Here is a 15,683-nt window from a genome sequence, read left to right on the forward strand (position 1 = left end):
TAGACCAGATTTGTTTTGTACTCATTTGCTCCCCCCCTCCCCTGTCTAGGGGACTCATTCCTCTAGGTAACACTGCAGTCAATCACAGAGAAGGTGCAGCGAGGTAAATCTAGCCATGTATCAATCAGAGGCCAGACTAACCTCCTTGTTCCAATAAGAACAATAACTTAGGTGCACCATTTCTTATTGGAACCCTCCGTGAAGTCCTGCCTGAAACACTCCTTGATGTAAAGCCACCCCCTTTGTTGATTTTAGCTTCCTGAAGCCAACCCTGTAAGCCGTGTCGTCAGTCGCCCCTCCCTCCGTCAGAGCAACGGCAGACAATCGTTCCACTCCTTTTTTCTGTGCGGACGCCATACCAAGGCAAGCGTGGAGGCCGCTCAGCTCACTTTGGCAATTAGGAGCACATTAAACACCACACGCATTATCCAGCAGTATATGCAGCACCGGAACCTGGCAGAGCGATACCGGGCGAGGAGGCGACGTCAGCGTGGTCACGTGAGTGATCAGGACATAGACACAGATTTCTCTGAAAGCATGGGCCCTGCCAATGCATGCATCATGGTGCTAATGGGGCAGGTTCATGCTGTGGAACGCCAATTCTGGGCTCGGGAAACAAGCACAGACTGGTGGGACCGCATAGTGTTGCAGGTCTGGGACGATTCCCAGTGGCTGCGAAACTTTCGCATGCGTAAGGGCACTTTCATGGAACTTTGTGACTTGCTTTCCCCTGCCCTGAAGTGCATGAATACCAAGATGAGAGCAGCCCTCACAGTTGAGAAGCGAGTGGCGATAGCCCTGTGGAAGCTTGCAACGCCAGACAGCTACCGGTCAGTTGGGAATCAATTTGGAGTGGGCAAATCTACTGTGGGGGCTGGTGTGATGCAAGTAGCCCACTCAATCAAAGATCTGCTGATATCAAGGGTAGTGACCCTGGGAAATGTGCAGGTCATAGTGGATGGCTTTGCTGCAATGGGATTCCCTAACTGTGGTGGGGCCATAGACGGAACCCATATCCCTATTTTGGCCCCAGAGCACCAAGCTGGTGAGTACATAAACCGCAAGGGGTACTTTTCAATAGTGCTGCAAGCTCTGGTGGATCACAAGGGACATTTCACCAACATCAACGTGGGATGGCCGGGAAAGGTACATGATGCTCGCATCTTCAGGAACTCTGGTCTGTTTCATAAGCTGCAGGAAGGGACTTTATTCCCAGACCAGAAAATAACTGTTGCGGACGTTGAAATGCCTATATGTATCCTTGGAGACCCAGCCTACCCCTTAATGCCATGGCTCATGAAGCCGTACACAGGCAGCCTGGACAGTAGTCAGGAGCTGTTCAACTACAGGCTGACCAAGTGCAGAATGGTGGTAGAATGTGCATTTGGACGTTTAAAGGCGCGCTGGCGCAGTTTACTGACTCACTTAGACCTCAGCAAAACCAATATTCCCACTGTTATTACTGCTTGCTGTGTACTCCACAATATCTGTGAGAGTAAGGGGGAGACGTTTATGGCGGGGTGGGAGGTTGAGGCAAATCGCATGGCTGCTGGTTACGCGCAGCCAGACACCAGGGCGGTTAGAAGAGCACAGTAGGGCGCGGTACGCATCAGATAAGCTTTGAAAACCAGTTTCATGACTGGCCAGGCTACGGTGTGAAAGTTCTCTTTGTTTCTCCTTGATGAAACCCCCCGCCCCTTGGTTCACTCTACTTGCCTGTAAGCTAACCACCCTTCCCTCCTCCCTTCAATCATTGCTTGCAGAGGCAATAAAGTCATTGTTGCTTCACATTCATGCATTCTTTATTCATTCATCACACAAATAGGGGGATGACTACCAAGATAGCCCAGGAGGGGTGGTGGAGGAGGGAAGGAAAATGCCACACAGCACTTTAAAAGTTTACAACTTTAAAATTTATTGAATGTCAGCCTTCTATTTTTTGGGCAATCCTCTGTGGTGGAGTGGCTGGTTGGCCGGAGGCCCCCCACCGCGTTCTTGGGCGTCTGAGTGTGGAGGCTATGGAACTTGGGGAGGAGGGCGGTTGGTTACACAGGGGCTGTAGTGGCAGTCTATGCTCCAGCTGCCTTTGCTGCAGCTCAACCATACACTGGAGCATACTGGTTTGGTCCTCCAGCAGCCTCAGCATTGAATCCTGCCTCCTCTCATCACGCTGCCGCCACATTTGAGCTTCAGCCCTGTCTTCAGCCCGCCACCTCTCCTCCCGGTCATTTTGTGCTTTCCTGCACTCTGACATTATTTGCCTCCACGCATTCGTCTGTGCTCTGTCAGTGTGGGAGGACAGCATGAGCTCAGAGAACATTTCATCATGAGTGCGGTTTTTTTTTCTTTCTAATCTTCACTGGCCTCTGGGAAGGAGAAGATCCTGTGATCATTGAAACACATGCAGCTGGTGGAGAAAAAAAAAGGGACAGCGGTATTTAAAAAGACACATTTTATAAAACAGTCGCTACACTCTTTCAGGGTAAACCTTGCTGTTAACATTACATACATAGCACATGTGCTTTCGTTACAAGGTCGCATTTTGCCTCCCCCCACCACGTGGCTACCCCCTCAACCTTCCCCCATCCCCGTGGCTAACAGCAGGGAACATTGCTGTTCAGCCACAGGCAAACAGCCCAGCAGGAACAGGCTCCTCTGAGTGTCCCCTGAAGAAAAGCACCCTATTTCAACCAGGTGACCATGAATGATATCTCACTCTCCTGAGGATAACACAGAGAGATAAAGAACGGATGTTGTTTGAACGCCAGCAAACATACACTGCAGTGCTTTGTTGTACAGTGATTCCCGAGTACGTGTTACTGGCCTGGAGTGGTAAAGTGTCCTACCATGAAGGACGCAATAAGGCTGCCCTCCCCAGAAACCTTTTGCAAAGGCTTTGGGAGTACATCCAGGAGAGCCGCGAATGCCAGGGCAAAGTAATCCTTTCACGTGCTTGCTTTTAAACCATGTATAGTATTTTAAAAGGTACACTCACCGGAGGTCCCTTCTCCACCTGCCGGGTCCAGGAAGCAGCCTTGGGTGGGTTCGTGGGGTACTGGCTCCAGGTCCAGGGTGAGAAACAATTCCTGGCTGTCAGGAAAACTGGTTTCTCCGCTTGCTTGCTGTGAGCTATCTACAACCTCCTCCTCCTCCTCATCTTCTTCATCCCCAAAACCTGCCTCCGTGTTGCCTCCATCTCCTTTGAAGGAGTCAAACAACACGGCTGGGGTAGTGGTGGCTGAACCCCCTAAAATGGCATGCAGCTCATCATAGAAGCGGCATGTTTGGGGCTCTGACCCGGAGCGGCCGTTCGCCTCTCTGGTTTTCTGGTAGGCTTGCCTCAGCTCCTTCAGTTTCACGCGGCACTGCTTCGGGTCCCTGTTATGGCCTCTGTCCTTTATGCCCTGGGAGATTTTGACAAAGGTTTTGGCATTTCGAAAACTGGAACGGAGTGCTGATAGCACGGATTCCTCTCCCCATACAGTGATCGGATCTCGTACCTCCCGTTCTGTCCATGCTGGAGCTCTTTTGCGATTCTGGGACTCCATCATCGTTACCTCTGCTAATGAGCTCTGCATGGTCACCTGCAGCTTGCCACGCTGGCCAAACAGGAAATGAGATTCAAAAGTTCGCGGTTCTTTTCCTGTCTACCTGACCAGTGCATCTGAGTTGAGAGTGTTGTCCAGAGCGGTCACAATGGAGCACTCTGGGATAGCTCCCGGAGGCCAATACCGTCGAATTGTGTCCACAGTACCCCAAATTCGACCCGGCAAGGCCGATTTAAGCGCTAATCCACTTGTCGGGGTGGAGTAAGGAAATCGATTTTAAGAGCCCTTTAAGTCGAAATAAAAGGCTTCATCATGTGGACGGGTGCAGGTTTACATTGATTTAACGCTGCTAAATTCGACCTAAAGTCCTAGTGTAGACCAGGGCTAAGGCTACTTAAAATCAAACAAGTACACAGCCAATATTCATAACTTCAAATACACAAATGATACCTGCATAGAAATAGGATAAATATATCCAGTAGATCATAACCTTTGCAGAGATATCTTACATGGCGTATCTATCATAACACATATTCCCGTTATGTCATCTTTACATTCATAAGCATATTTCTATAAAGCATTATGGGGTGCAACGTCATAGACCCTATACCACAAGATTATGGGAAAAGATGTAACAATGGGTGATATTGTAAAAAATTAACAGCAAATTAATTAATTTTTTGCTTACAAGATACCCGGTAGTCACATTTTTCTAACACATGCCCTAATCACAGAGTGCACTATGTGCATAAATGCTAATGAGCTATAGTCAGAATCACGTCATAAAAGGAGGGTGCCCAGATTAGGAAAATTGAGCTTCCTATGGGAAACTCCATCAGGAACCATCCCTCTACTGATGATCAACTGGCAAGGCAGCCATCAGACCCTAATACTATTGTTAAGGATGTCAGTATAACTATATTTGTAACTTGTGCATGGGTCTTTATAGAATTTCTATATGCTTGTGTAATCATAACTTTCATTGTAACTGTAATAACACTTGTAAAACAGACTAGACCTTGTACTTGTAAATGTGTGAGTGGTCACTATCCTTGGTCTTGTGTTCCTAGAGACTAAATCTGAAGTAAGTGACAGAGGTGACTTTCACTCTGTTGAGCTTGAAACAGTAGCCACTGTAGAGCCAAACCATGGTGGTGTAATGCCACATGACAAAATTCACTTTAAATAAAAGGCTACGCAGCATTGAATTTCATCTGCCATTTTGTTGCCTAGTCGCCCAGTTTTATGAGGTCCCTTTGTAACTCTTTATAGTCAGCTTTGGACTTAACTATCTTGAGTAATTTTGTATCATCTGAAGACTTTGCTTTCTTACTGTTTACCCCTTTCTCCAGATCACTTAAGAATATGTTGAACAGCACAGATCCCAGTACAGATCTATTTACCTCTCTTTGTTGTGAAAACTGACTATTTATTTCTACCCCTTGTTTCCTATCCGTTAGCGAGTTACTGATCCATGAGAAGACCTTTCCTCTTACCCTGTGACTGCTTATTTTGACAAGGTCCCTAACCAAAAGCTCTCAAGCAAAGGTTTTTTGAAAGTCCAAGTACAGTATATCCTTTGGATCACCCATCTCCATATGTTTGTTTACCCCCTCAAAGAATTCTAATAGGTTGGTGAGGCATGATTTCCCTTTACAAAATCTGTGTTGACTCTTCCCCAACATATTGTGTTCATATATATGTCTGATGATTCTGTTCTTTACTGTAGTTTCAACCAGTTTGGCTGGTACTGAAGTTAGGCTTACCAGCCTGTAGCTGCCAGGATCACCTCTGGAGTCTCTCTTTTTTTTTAAATCTGCATTATGTTCGCTATTCTCCAGCCATCTGGTACAAGGCTGATTTAAGCGATAGGCTACGTACCACAGTTAGTAATTCTGCAGTTTCACATTTGAGTTCCTTCAGAACTCTTGGGTGAATACCATCTGGTCCTGGTGACTTACTACTGTTTAATTTATCAATTTGTTCCAAAATCTTCTCTAGTGACACCTCAATCTGGGGCACTTCCTCAGATTCATTTAGCATCCCTGCAATGGCCTCATCTTCCTTGAGTGCTCCTTCAGCACCTTGATTGTCCACTGGCCCTAACTGATGTTTTGGCAGTCTTCCTGCTCCTGATGTACTTAAAAAGAATTTGCTGTTCGTTTTTGTGTCTTTTGCTAGTTGCTCTTCAAATTCTTTTACAGTCTGCCTAATTATACTTGTACACTTGACTTGCCAGAGTTTATGCTCTTTTCTCTTTTCCGCAGTAGGATTTGACTTCCAATTTTTAAAGTTTGCCTTTTTTCTCCTAATCACCTCTTTTACTCTGTATAGAATTTCTCTGGTGGAATTTTTTTGGTCATTTTACTGTTTTTTTTTGTTTTTTTTTAATTTGAGGTATACGTTTAACTTGAGCATCTATTATGGTGGTTTTAAAGAGTTTTCATGCAGCTTGCAGGCATTTCACTCTTTTGACTGTTCCTTTTAATTTCTGTATAACTAGCTTCCTAATTTTTGTATAGTTTTGTATTAATCTCTTGGACCAGATGCTGTGGGCCAGTTAGGACTAAATCAAGAATTACTTCTTCTCTTGTGGGTTTCATATCCAGCTGCTCCAAGAAGCAGTCATTAATGATGTCCAGAAATTCTATCTCTGCATCCCCTCCTGAGGTGACATGTTCCCAGTCAATATGGGGATAGTTGAAATCCCCCATTATTATTGAGTATTCTATTTTTGTAGCCTCTGTAATCTCAAACACATGACAAACCATTCTCACTGCAGCTCTGAAGCTGACAAACAGTTGGGGGTGAAAGCATCCGTTTCACATGCGTTTCAGTGATTATGTCTACACTACACGCTGTGACGTGGGCAGTGTAGACACGCTTTATCGCCGTGGAAGAGCTCTCCCAGCGATTTAAAAAAAAAAATCCAGCCCAAATGAGTGGTGGTAGCTTTATCACCGGAAATGCGGCTCCCATCAATAAAGCGCGGTCTATACTGGCGCTTTTCAGCGCTGAAACTTTTGTCGTTCAGGGGGGTGTTTTTTCACACCCCTGGATGACAGAAGTTTTCGCGCTGAAAGTGGCAGTGTAGACACAGCCCTAGTGTTACCGCACAAATGAAAGACAAGTTTTAAATTTTATATCATGTTTGCCTGTGCATTGAAGACAATAGAAATGTGCATGTACATCTCAAGCCAGAGTTTAGTCCTGTCTGTACATATTTTTATAGATTTAGGTTCAAATGATTAGAAAAGATTCTTATCTATGTTAACTCACACTGAAAAAAATTAGCTTGCTGACAATATAGCAAGCATGCCTATTTTGACAAACAGCTCAACAGCTTGAAACTAACAAACCTCTTGGATAATATATCTTTTTGTGAAAATACAGTTTATTAGGAAAGAGAGATCCATCATTTGTGCACACAGATAATTTAGTCAAGCAAAGCCATTTGCACATATGAACTGCATGCAAGTGTTTATGCAAATCCTGCCAATTGCATGTATTTCTGCACACTAGCACTTGTACATGTAAGTGTCAGGGCTGTCAGGTCTAGTGGTTAGCCTAGAGTAGCAGCTGGGTCCCCCCACTTGCCACAGTTCAGAACCAGGAGCTGAGTTGGTAATTGAGAGTCTGATACCAGGAATCAGACTGAGTCAGGAAACCAGGAGATCAGGATCAGGATATATGTCAAAGATCAGGAACCAAGAGTCAGATACCAGGAGTCAGGTCAGAGACAGGAGTAGGTAGCATTGGATGAGCAGGTCAAATCAGGGTAGAGCCCAGACAATTTCCTGCTCCTCCTTCAGGCTAAAGTAGGGGGAGCAGTCGAATCAGGCACTTCAATGTTCCACAAGTCAGGGCCCCAGGGGTGGAGGTGTCTATTGAAGCTGGGCTTCATGGAGTCTCAGTTCTAGTTGATGCCAGTAAGCTGTCCAGTGGATGGGTGAAGTGTGGTGACCTCCAGGAACCCTGCAGCCCTGATTTGGGAGCTGTAGGTCATGACAAAGTGATTTTGTGTACATGCTAAAGCAGTGGTGGTCAACCTTTGTTTTAGGGGTCCACGAATAAAAAAAAAAATCTCAAATGGAAGTGCCAACCCCTTTGGAAATCTTAGCCATAGTCTGTGGACCCCCAGGAGTCTGCAGACCACAGGTTGAAAACTGCTGTGCTAAAGTGAAGGTCAGGTTGAAACTCCTTTAAAAATGTGGCCATAAATGTATGCATACTGTACACTGGGATTTGATATGTTTCTTATGCAGCAAGTTTGCTATTCAGGGCACATGTGGATTTTGGAAATTTGTGCAGTTGTAACTATATTGGTGCCAACCCCAATGTAGACACACCACACCAGTGCGAAACAGGATTTGCACAGGTGTCACTTACTCTAGTAATTTATGAGGGCATATTACACCATCAGTGCAAAAACCTCACTATAAGCAGGGCCTAAGTCTCATATGTTTCTCCAACAGAGTAAGGTCCCAGTTCTGTAAGGTGCTGAGCACCTCCATGGGAGTTGAGGAAGCTCAGTACCTCACAAGAAGCCATTCAGCATTGCCAGCTCTTATGATGTTTGCTTCAGCTATTCCTAACAAGCCCCAGCCGTAGTCATGCAATGATATGAGAATCTCAGTTCTCATATAAATAAAACGAAGTTTCTAGCCCTCATGGTTGAGGAAAAACGCTGGAAAATGTAAACCCTAAAGGCTCAAAAACCCAAAGGCAAATAACCCCCCTTCCCCTAAAATTTATTAATTTTTAACAAACTCATGATTTTTAAACCAATTTGATTTTGGGGGGCTGAGTCTTGAACGTTGGGATTGATAATACAGACATCTTGAAGGATCAAGGTCTACAAATGGAAATTTAGTACAACACAGGAATACTGGAAAGCCATACTTATTGTCTAATAATCAGATTTAAAGTATATAATATACAAAAGGACTTTTTCATGTAAATGTTCCTTAATTCCATATATATTAAGCTTGTGTGAAATCCTGGTTTCATTGACATCAATGGCAAAACTCCCATTGATTTCAGTGGACCTGGAGTTCACTCCTGGCATTCATATAGAAGTGATGTCTGAAGTGAGTGAGGGAAGATATATGAAAATTGGTATTATTATATGCACAGTTTCTTGTTATGGTGTATGTTTATTTGCTTATAGTATATAATACATATGCAAAATATTACATACAACATATTATATAGTTATATTCTATTGCATGTGTAAATATATATTAGTAATATAAAATTCAAGAATATGATTTATTTAATCTGGAAAGATAAATAATTACAAAATGCTACAACTGATAAGCCTGTTCCTGGGGAAGAAGGAAATCGGATGGGATTTGTTTGTAGTTAAAAAATAAAACAGAACAAAAACCTTTAGACTTGATACGTGTGTAACTTTTTCTCTCCAGATTTTTATGCCTTGTCCACCCAGTCCTGTGTAGATTAGCAGCAGACACCAGAAGACAGGAGTGAATGGGCACTCACCCCCAGAGTTGTTCCTGTAGATTAGTATTTAACGATGATTTCACTGAATCCTCTTATTGTGAAGAATTGCCCCCATTTCAGCTGAAGAAACTTGTAACCCTAACAGTGCTGGAAAGAGTATGTTTGTCACTAACTGTTATTGACATCATGCTAGAGACACAGATTGGACATGGGTCCAGGTGTTGGCCTGTAAACAGAGTTTGAAATTCATATCTGGTAAATATTTGTGGGGGGGTGGTGGTGGTGAGAAGGGTATAATATTTACCATCAGGATTTTTCAGTCTAGTTCTCTATTCTCTCTGATCATAAAATAGGTTATAAACATAAATGCAGAACTTGATGTAATTTTTTTTGCCATAAACTGGAAAATAACTTGTTGGAAGATGACTCATTAAATATACAGAGTATTAAAAATAGGTTAGTTAATTTAATCCCCCTCTAATTTAGAAACTAATTAAGGGACAGAGCCTGCAAATTCTTACTGATAGATTCTAAGGCCAGAAGGCACTACTGTGATCATCTAGTCTGACCTCCTGTGTAACATAGGCTAGAACTTCTCCAAAATAATTCCTAGAGCAGATGTTTCAGAAGAATATCCAATCATAGGAGTAATCTTTACCACGTGAGTGGTCACCTTAAAGCCAACCAGACTACTCACGTGGATAAAGATAAGATATTCATATGTGGGCAGATTGATAGCCCTACTTGTATTGAGTAGCACCTTAATTCATAAGTAGTCAGACTGAAATCAGTGGGGCCGCTCATGGAATAAGATACTGCTCTGCATCAGTCAGGGTATCAATCTCACCCATTATTAGTAATAATTTACAAGATCAAGCCCTATATTTGAAGTTGGAAGCTAGAAAAAAGAGATGTGAATATCAGGATATAAGATTTAGCTAGATTTGTCAGTTGACTTCTCTGACTTCACCATTTCTGGCAGAAAAATCAGCTACAAAATAAACCTAAAGCAAAATAAAGTCCTTAATAACTGTCTGGATGGGATGTGTATGAGAATAACATTTCTTTTCTCTAATTGTGGGGTGGGAAAGAGACTGTGTCTCAGTTATGTTGTGAAGGCAGAGAGAGCCTAATTCTTTCTCACAAGCAGTTTTACTGCAGCGCAGAGCTATTAGATCTGTCTCCTAATTGGCTTCAGTTGCATTACTCCAAACTTACATGGGTGTAAAAGGAAAAAATCAGGCCCAGAATCTCTAAAAATCCCACAGAAATTTCAGTTCATTTCAAATATTTATAAATCTCTATATGCATGCAAAATTATGAACCTGGCTTAAATAACTTCCTGAACTTTACATATATATTTCATTTTTAAGAGCCTCTGACAGAGACTACTGTGACTGTCATTTCAGAAATGAATTTACACAACTCTGTAAATTGGCTTCCCATAAGTCTCTGAGGCCAGCCCAACTAATAAATGAAATTTTTAAAAAATCTCACATGCTATTAAAAACTGTCTCTTGAAATGCCCCAAGGAATCTTGAATTGAAAAAGAACTACCTTCTACATTAAGACCAGCACTAATGTTCCCAATCTCATCGCACGATTCTGCCCCTCAGGGTACAAGTAACTCTCATTGACTTCAGTGGAAGGCAGATACTCATATACTGTGGGGAAAGAAAGGAGCCTCTGCTGACTGGGAAAAGACAAATTCAAACAAATGGAGAAAATTGGAAACTATTTCCCTTTGCAAAAAATGTATTACTGTTTACTACTTTCTCCCTCCTCCCCCCCCTTTTTGTTTTAAATTTGATCGCATTCAAACAGAATTTATTAAAAATGGGGGGGAAATGGAAGCAATCATTGATGTTGCAAAAGACAGGGAGAAAAATTTGTGATACTCAACTGGTATAATCTTTGGGCCCGATCCTGCTCCATGCCAATGGCGGTTTTGTCATGAATCTCAGGATCAAGGACCTGAGTTTTAGTCTTCCGATTTTAGAACTTAAAGCTTTTATCCCTAAAATCTTATCTCTGTTTAGTTTTTATAACCTGTTTGGGGGGAGGAGGGGCGGGGAAGTATTCCTCATTCTAAATATCCAGTAGTTTGGGTTTTTTCAAATGTACCAATCCATCAGGAAGATATTTTGAAAGAAAAAGGCTGCAGTAGAGAAACTGTAAATTACATATTGGGAAAAACTTTACAACTGTAAGGCATTGTTTTTTAAATGCACCCTTTTTAGAGACTAAAGATTATAAAATGGATTTCTGTCTGTGGTGCAGTTTTATGGACTTTCCCCCTTTTTATTCACATTGCATTAAACATGCCCAGATGGAATTAAACTTCATCCTGAGATCTTTATCATAATTGGCCAGGAAAAACAGTTTGGTTAAGACTGACACCTTATTAATGGGCATTAAGTGATAGGTCTCAATGATTTAAACATGTGCAGGGCTCTGACCTTGCATACTTAACATCTGATATTTTAAAGAGGCTGTCAGGTTGATGGGATTTTAAATATCAGGTGGATCTCTTCTGCTCCTGATTTGTCTTGCTGAATAAATACAGTAGAACCTCGGAGTTACAAACACCTCAGGAATGGAGGTTGTTTGTAACTCTGAAATGTTCGTAACTCTGAACAAACATGGTTGTTCTTTCAAAAGTTTACAACTGAACATTGACTTAATACAGCACTGAAACTTTACTAATCAAAAGAAAAATGCTGCTTTCCCTTTATTTTTTTTTAGTAGTTTACATTTAACACATGACTGTACTGTTTGCCCCGCCCCACCCCCTTTTTTTTGTCTCGGCTGCTGCCTGATTGCATACTTCCGGTTCCAAATGAGGTGTATGGTTGACTGGTCAGTTTGTAACTCTGGTGTTCATAACTCTGAGATTCTATTGTATTGGAAAATCAAAGCGGCCCAGCTTGCCTCTGCCTAGCATTACTGAAGCAGAGGCCTGGGCAAGGGTATTTATTATTAAAAATCATGTACATAGCGCTGTCTATTTGCAATGTGCTTTCTAAACCGTGTAAAACATAGTGTCTGATTTGAAGAGTTTGCAATCTAAAGGATTAGTACTAGGAAAATCCAAGTCACAATGATTTCTTCCATGAGTAATGAAAATGTGAGTAAGGCTTTGTAGAACTGGGCCCTAAGATACCCAAAAAGAAAGAAAAATGCAAGACATAGGTCAGCAGTTCAGGGAAGGGAGTGTGATGAGAGATTGCTGAAGAAAAGTTGGAAGAAAGGATTCCTGGAACAAGTAGGTTTTAAGGAGGGATTTGAAAAAGGAGGGGGGGGGGTCTTGATGGATGCAGTGGTAAACTGTGTCGACTTTGAGGGACAGTATATAGGAAGCACAAAAACAGGAGTGAAAAAGAGATATAGGGAGTGATAAAGTGAATTGATTGGGAGAAGAATAGGGAGCAAAGGCAGGAATAGAAAGGAATGAGAGCAGGGAACAAGATTGTGTAAGGTCTTGACAGAGAGGACTAGGAATTTCAATTTGATCCAGTAAGAGGCAAAGTAAGCAAACAGATTCAAAGAATGAAGTGTGTGATGGAGGGAGAGCAGAGGGGGAGAAATTTGACTTCAGCCGTTACAAAGGGAGAGGAGAGGTTTCAGCAGTCAAGGTGTGGACCATACAGTGGGGCAGTGTGGCTAGTGAGGATAGGATGGATTTTGATGACACTACAGGAAGGACAGGGCTTAGAGAGTGGCTATGTAGGAAGAGGAGAGAGAAGAGCTGAAGATGACATCAAGATTGTGAGCCTGAGAGATGGGAAGGAGAAGGGGAACTGTTAATAGCGATAGAGAAGATAGGTAGAGGAGAGGAATCAGGAGGAAAGATAAGAAATTCATTTTTGGTGGGGGTTGATGGCAGTGGAACATTCAGTACAAGGTACTTGAAGATATAACACTGGATGATAGGAGTCATTGGTAAAGAGACAAATTTGGCAATTCATAGAATCATAGAATATCAGGGTTGGAAGGGACCCCAGAAGGTCATCTAGTCCAACCCCCTGCTCAAAGCAGGACCAATTCCCAGTTAAATCATCCCAGCCAGGGCTTTGTCAAGCCTGACCTTAAAAACTTCTAAGGAAGGAGATTCTACCACCTCCCTAGGTAACGCATTCCAGTGTTTCACCACCCTCTTAGTGAAAAAGTTTTTCCTAATATCCAATTAGATTTGAGAGACGGCAGATGAAGCCATGGGAGTGAGTGAGATCACCAAGAGAAGAGTATGCAGAATAAAAAATGATGGAACTGAGGACAGAAACCTGATGGATACAGACATTTGGGGAAGAGGGAAGAATGAGGATCCACTGAAGATGCAGAAAGACCCATCAGGAAGATAGGAGGAGATGCAGTAGACCTAGCACAGAAACTTATAAGCCAACAGCATAGAGAAAGCTTAAGAAGAGAGAACAATAAACTGTGTTGATGATAAATAAATGTTTGACTTAGCCATGAGAAGATTGTTAATAAGTTTGGTCAGAGCAATTCTAAAAGAGTGGAGAGGAGAGAAGCCAACACAAATAGCAACACAACTGCTAAAATACTTATTCTTTTAAGATTTGTTTTAAATGATATTTAAAAGGACTTAAACCATAATAGCCATAAACCACATGTGATTGCTAATTTTGAAGTAGTTACAATATTCCATGGAAAATGTGAATTTTAAGAAGAAAAATGTATCAGGAAGTTTAAATAATAATTTTAATAGAAATATTTGGGGGTGACCTGTATACAAATAGCAATTAAACAACTTGGAGTATGACAGCAAGTAAGCATATCTAAGCAATAATTATTTAGGACCCAATTCTGCCTCACTTACTCAAATTGAGTAGTAGCTTATTTTGAGAGAATATTATTCTTATTCAATGGGGCTACTCCCAGAGTAAGATACTTTTCAATGTGAGTGAGAGCAGAATTGAGTCTTCAGTATTTAATGATAATTTAAAAAATTCTCCCTGTAACTGTCCTATGAATTGTCTTACTTCCTTCTATGTTGCCCTTACGTTGTATACTGTATATTATGCCTGGTGTATTTTTTAGTATCTTGTCTGTTGTATCCAGTATGTGTTTAATAAATCCGTTACTATCTGTAGTAAATTTGTTGTTTTAAATTAGCATGCATTTGATATCTGCTATATAGTCTGCAATTTTTGTTCATGTATTCCGTAACCTAATAAAATGTTGTGACTAAGTAATAATCCTAGCATTATGTCTGACTTTTCATCCAAGATTCTCAAAGCACCTTACAACCATTAGCAGCCAGATTCTGCCACCACTAACACTCATTGAGCAGCACCTTAATTCACAAGTAGCTTTTTCAATTAAACTACTCCGAGTGAATTACTGTAATATCGAATATCAGGGTAGCAGCATCTGGCCGTAAATACTTAACTGTCATAATACCCCTGTGAGGTAGAAATTATTATCCACATTTTACAACTGAGGAAACTGAGGTCCAGTTCAGCAAAGCACTTACAAGTTTAAAGTCCCATTGACATCAAAGGGAGTTAAGCAAGTGCTGAAATGCTTTACTGAATCAGGGCTTGAAGTTCAGGAACAGAGAGTAGCAGATCAGTAGCGGACCTGGGAAGTGAGCAGTAGCTCACCAAAGCTTATGCTCAAATAAATTTGTTAGTCTCTAATATGCCACAAGTCCTCCTTTTTGCGGATACAGAGTAACACGGCTGCTACTCTGAGACCTGGGAAAAGAACCCAGGAGAATACTTTTGTTCCCTGAGGCATTTACTACTGGATTGCTTGACATATGTAAAACTGTACAAATATTAATACTCATTAGGACACTATCTATAGTACCTGAACTATCACAGCAGGCAATGATTAGTCACTGAATATTGATTAGGTCCCCATGGACAGAGAATGGAGCCTTGAGTGATGAAGAAGCCAGAGGTAACATATAGGACTTGAATCTTTGCGTGCACCAGTGTTTTAAAATGGAGTAGAGCAGCTCCAATCTCATGTTTGTAACTGGGAGCCATGGAATGCAGGGGGCAGGGAGAAGGGCAATAGATGGGCTTGCTCCCTCCTAGCACTGGGGACTGGAAAGGCCTGAGTTAGTCCATGTCTACACTAGTACTTATGTTGGCAAAACTTTTGTGTCTCAGGGTATGGGGGGGGGGGGAATGGTCACATCCCAAGTGACGGACATTTTGCCAGCATAAGCACGTGTGAGCCCAACGCTATGTCCGTGGGAGATGCCCCCTGAGCTGCTTTTAGTGTGTGGAGGGGAGAGCTCTCCCCCCACCCCGACAACAGGCGGCTACACCAGCACTCTTCCAGCGGCACGGGTAGGGGGCTGCCCCTGTAAGCTTAAGGACTTGGGGCACCTGGGAGACCAACACCTTTATTTGCGCAGAAGCTTCCCTGAGCGACAGCTCCCTTCGCAGCCCGCTCCCTGCAGGGGCGAGGGGACCGCGCCATCCGCCTGCACAGCGGGGAGGGAGGCGGAGGGACAGAGCCAGACATCTCCCCCTCCCCCACAGCAGGCCGGTCTGTGGGGGCCGGGGGCGGGGGAGTGGAGGCTCCTTTCCGGAGGTGCCCACGTGTGCCCAGGCGGGAGGAGGAGGAGGAGGAGCAGCGGGGGGAGCTGACGGGAGGGGATGGGGGAGAAAGCTGGCGGGGTGGGTCTGAGCC

The 15,683-nt window shown here is 42.8% G+C and overlaps 1 long non-coding RNA gene across 1 annotated transcript in view; it reads left to right on the forward strand.

The window, feature by feature from the left end:
* LOC311515869 overlaps nucleotides 1–14,072 on the forward strand; it is a 191,021-nt gene extending 176,949 nt beyond the window's left edge. Inside the window, exon 3 of the long non-coding RNA XR_014710248.1 lies at nucleotides 13,202–14,072. This is a non-coding gene — a long non-coding RNA (uncharacterized lncRNA). The remainder of the gene's footprint in view (nucleotides 1–13,201) is intronic.
* Nucleotides 14,073–15,683: the final 1,611 nt, after the last annotated feature.

This window comes from Lepidochelys olivacea, assembly GCF_965140295.1.
Source record: "Lepidochelys olivacea isolate rLepOli2 genome assembly, chromosome: 2".
Classification (NCBI taxonomy): Eukaryota; Metazoa; Chordata; order Testudines; family Cheloniidae; genus Lepidochelys; species Lepidochelys olivacea.